Source organism: Cynara cardunculus (genome assembly GCF_001531365.2).
Source record: "Cynara cardunculus var. scolymus isolate 2C chromosome LG 9, CcrdV1, whole genome shotgun sequence".
NCBI classification, from domain to species: Eukaryota; Viridiplantae; Streptophyta; class Magnoliopsida; order Asterales; family Asteraceae; genus Cynara; species Cynara cardunculus.
The window spans coordinates 9855652-9860952 of record NC_037536.1 but is presented as its reverse complement, the minus strand read 5'-3'; positions in this window follow the sequence as shown (position 1 = coordinate 9860952).

Sequence of the window (5301 nt, the reverse complement as noted above, 5' to 3'; positions counted from 1 at the left end):
TATATATATATATATATATATATATATATATATATATATAAAGAAGAACCAATGTTGATGACTTGACTTTTCCTAAAAACCAGAAGACTCTTTTATTTTTTTCTTCATTCAACATCCTTTTTAATCCTTTTTCCCCTAATTTCACATTTTAATTTTTATAAACATTGATTATTCATTTATGTTTACATTTAATACCATCTTTTAGTTTTCCCTAACTCTTCTTCATTTTCTTAATGATTTCATTTTCTTTCTCATGAATTGTTCATGTTCAATCTCTTTTTATCCATCTACATCACTTGATTTGTTTTTCATTTCATAAACCATTATTTTTCAACAAATTCATTTTCAAATTTATTTCGAGAAGACTAATTGAGGTATGCATTCATTTTGTTTTTTGTTGGGATTTTAAAGTTTTTTTTTTCTTAACTTTTCTCTTCTATAATTTTCTTAAGTTTTCCTTAATGAAACCAATAATTTGTTATTGACAACACTTTTAGAGTTTTCATGACAACAATGGTCTGATAATTGAATCTTATGACAACAATGGTCCAAGATGGAATCATAAAAGTATTACAAACTATAATGTAGTCTCAACAAACTTCAACATGTCTTTTTTTAATGGTCATATTTTTTCAAGTATATTTTGAGAAAACTAATACATGTATGCATTTCTTTTGAGTTTTGTTGAGATTTTAAAGTTCTTTTTTGTTTAAAGAAGAAACCAAACATAATGAAGTGTCATCTCTAAACATTACAAGTCTATCTTTTTTTCCTTAGATTTTTTATTTTTTTTAATATTTTTGATATGTAAATGAGTATACAATGCAAATGAGTATATTACGACTAATATAATCAAATTGCAAAAATATTCAATAATTATATCAAAATAGGTACCAACACAATGTTTCTTTGACGAATATAAATAATTTTAATGAGAATCTATATATATATATATATATATATATATATTAAAGGAAGAACCAAGAGTATTGAGGTGACATCATGAGAATTGCGTATTGAGATGTTGGTGAATTGTGGTTGAGTTTGAGATATCCTACATTGATGAAGAATTGAAAATTTTGAACAATATGAAGTGTATAAGAAAGGTGGATTGAATGTCTTTGTGTCAAATATGAGGTTTGTCTCATAGGGTTATCTTTCTTTGGATGACCTTATTTGAAATTTATAACCATGGTTGGAAACCAATCAAACCAAATGGTCGAAATTATAGTGCAAAATTTATTATACTATTATATCTTTATATATATATAAGTAAAACCTTGGGGTAATGAGATGACACCGTGCATTTGTATCGATTAATGGAGTTTGCTTCAATGGTTATATATACATATATATATATATATATATATATATATATATATTAAAGGAAGAACCAAGAGTATTAAGGTGACATCATGAGAATTGAGTATTGAGGTGTTGGTGAATTGTGGTTGAGTTTGAGATATCTCACATTGGTGAAGAATTGAAAATTTTGAACAATATGAAGTGTATAAGAAAGGTGGATTGAATGCATTTGTGTCAAATATGAGGTTTGCCACATAGGGTTGTCTTTCTTTGGATGACCTTATTTGAAATTTATAACCATGGTTGGAAACCAATCAAACTAAATGGTATGAAGAACCAAGAGTATTGAGGTGACATCATGAGAATTGAGTATTGAGGTATTGGTGAATTGTGGTTGAGTTTAAGATATCCCACATTAGTGAAGAATTGAAAATTTTGAAGAATATGAAGTGTATAAGAAAGGTAGATTTTGGATGCCTTTGTGTCAAATATGGGGTTTGTCTCATAGGGTTGTCTTTCTTTGGATGACCTTATTTGAAATTTATAACCATAGTTGGAAAACAATTAAACCAAATGGTAGAAATTATGGTGCAAAATTTATTATTCTATTATATCTTTATATATATATGTATATATATATATTTATTTATATATAAGTAAAACCTTGGGGTGATGAGGTGACACCATGAGGATTATAAAATTTAAAATCTTACGGTGATGAGGTGGAATATGGATTGGTGCATTTGTGTCGATTCATGGAGTTTGCTTCAATGGGTATACATATATGTATATATTTATATTTTATTTAACTTTTTGAATTATTTGAATACTATTTGTTGATGATTTTATTAACAACTAATATATATTTATATAGACAATATCCAGATCATTAATCAAAGTACTCATGCTACCGTGCAACGCGCGGTTCCCATACTGGTATATATAAGAGATAAATTGTTTCATTTTAGTTTAGATATTATAACCCTTTTGAAACCCCACAATTTCCTTTGTTTGAAACCTACTGTCTTCTTCCCTTCTTCAGTTTTTTTCTAGCAAAGACAAACCCACCACCACCAAACCAATACCACAAACCCAGTGTCAGTAGCTAGCATCTCTCTAAACCTCAATGGAGAACACCAGATGTAAAATGTGCTAAAGATTCTAGGTTTGCTTAGTTATATTGACACCCATCCATCCAAAACCTGTTGCAAGATCATCTGATTATGCTGAATGGACAAAATTAGATGGTTATGTTAGCGTGTGTATAAACGTAACATTAGATCAGACCATCGCTCACCTTGCTGTCGATACGACCTCATCTGTCCAACTATGGAAGTTACCTGCTAGATTTGCCTAAAAGAAGGCCATCAAGCCTTTAAATGCTATTTCCGCTTTGCGTATAGTTCAGGTAATCATAGACAGAATCACAGTAGAGGAGAACAAGGAGGAAGAGGAACTCGAGGTCATGGAACTAGACAATATATCTGAAATCATTTTGGTAGAGGATGAGGCTCTCATTATAACTTTAATGCCAACCTCGCACAACAACAATGGTCTGATAGTTACTTTGAAGACAACAATGTTAACCATGTGTTTATGCAGGAACCATACAATCAATCAAGACATGGAACCCGTTCCAGGTTTAACCAACACTTCATCCTAAGTGATCAGCATGGACAACAACCTTTTCAAGCCAATCAGTTTCATCAGACTCAGACATAAGACCTTAGTGGGTCAAATTCGTTTCACGGGCCAAATCCACAAATCCAAAGTTCGGGTCCATCAGACATAGGTTTCGGCCCAACCCATTTTGCAAACTAGGCTCAGGTACAGAAGACACAGTATACTCCTGAAGGACAGTTCAACTTGGCTCACATAACCTTTATGGACTCTGTGTTGCGTCTTCTGTTGCCTTATCCCCCCACTTCTGTTTGGCACTGTTGTCTCGAACATCTAGGAAAATATGCTCTGAATAAACTTTCATTGTCAAATAATAAGAAACTATCATTTCCTTGTAACTCATGCAATATTTCAAAAACTTAATAAATCACCATTTGAGTCACATATTTCTCATAGTTCTTCACCTCTACACATTGTGCACTTCGGTGTCTGGGGGCCATCACATGTGCTTTCTCGTCATGGTTATAAATATTTTGCTACATTCATTGATGATTATAGTTGATAAACATGATTATATCCTCTCACTTCCTGTGCTCAAGTGGTTGAATCTCTTTGTCATTTTAAACCAGAACTGAAACGTTTCTATCCACTAAAATAAAATTCTTCCAATGTGATGGAGCACCCGCACTTATTAAAGGATCTATGAAGAATCTCTTATCGTCTTATGGCATTATATATCACATCTTTTGCCCATACACTTCTCAACAAAATGGAGTTGTAGAACGTAAAAACCGTTATCTATCCAATATGGCTCTTACCCTTTTGTCTCATGACAATCTCCATTCCACAAACTATTCCAAACACCTCCAGAATACTCTCTCTTTTGCACATTTGGGTGCTTGTGCTACCCTACCTTGGACATATTCGTCAAGACAAGATTTCATCCAAATCTCTTCCTTGTTTGTTTCTTGTATATGCCCCAAACTATAAAGGGTATATCTGCTTTGATCATTTTACCACCAAACCTTATACAAGCTGACATGCATGTTCTTTTTCATGAATCGACATTTCCCTCTACAAATACCTCAACAACACCTTCGTACAATAAACCCTTATTTCATGTTACCCTTCCTGATCCTCCATTCATCTTGACTACTCCTAAATTTCCTACAAAAAATGGGATTCGTGTAATAAGCATTTGATATTCAGCAATTCTCCAAATTCGGATATATTCAACATGTTTTTTTTAGATTGGAATAGAGAAATTTATTTAAGATGCAGTCAAAAATTGTACTAAAATACATCATACAAGGATTTTTAGCCTGATATCTGACCCTATTTTTCCCTCTCTATCTCTCACTACATCATCTCATTCACCTTCCTTATCTTCTCCCCTTCCACCTACTCACCACATGACCACATGCTTGCATGACAATACTAGAAAACCCATCCAGTTTCTCAATCATTTTCTCTTTCATGCCGCTCAATCCCCCATTTTGGATAAAGAACCCTCCACCGTTTCCCATGCCAAAAAGTGGCCTTAATGGTGTAATGCTATGCAGTCTGAATTCTCTCCCTACACGCTAATCACACTTAGGTAGTAGTTCCTCTATCATCTACCGAGACATGGACTTCTAGGGTTTCAAACATCACACAACCAAAACCTCTAAACTTGTACTTCCTGTGAGTCGAGGAGATCTCTCTGGTGGATTTGGCGGTGACCAATCTGTTCAGAGAGAATGCAACGATCATAATTGGAGGGGAGTGGGATTAAGGTGCTTGAATATCATCGCATGGTATGGGTACTGGAATGCGGTTTTGGAGGAACGTGGTTGGACATGGAAGTGGAACGTGGTGGGAGATGATTCAAGCATGGAAGAGAGGTCAATGATGTTCTTAAGCTTGTACATCACGCATAAGGCATAACATATGTATTAGATGGTTGTACATCATGCAAGAATATTTATACCTTTTAAAAATTCAAGAAAACTAAACTCGTCTCTTTATAATCTATAACCCTAATAAATAAGGGGGTGTTTGGGTAAGCTTATTTAAAACAACTTATACTTTTTTGTAAAAGTGCTTATTAACTTATGCGGTATCAAACTGGAGTTTTGTAAAAAGTGTTTGGATTAGCTTATAGCGGTACCAAAATGCAAAATGACCAAAAAGGACAGCTCATTTTTAGGTTATCTTCTACCCTATACCAGTTGATACGCAGGTAAAGCATCAGGTTCTATGAGTTGAAGAAAAAGGGTTCATATTTGAAACAGGAAGCCGGCGATGAGAAACCAGGCGAAGGAAGAAGCAGGAAGCCGGCGAAGGAAGAAGCAGGAAGCCGGAAGCCGATGAGAAACCAGGCGAAGGAAGAAGCAG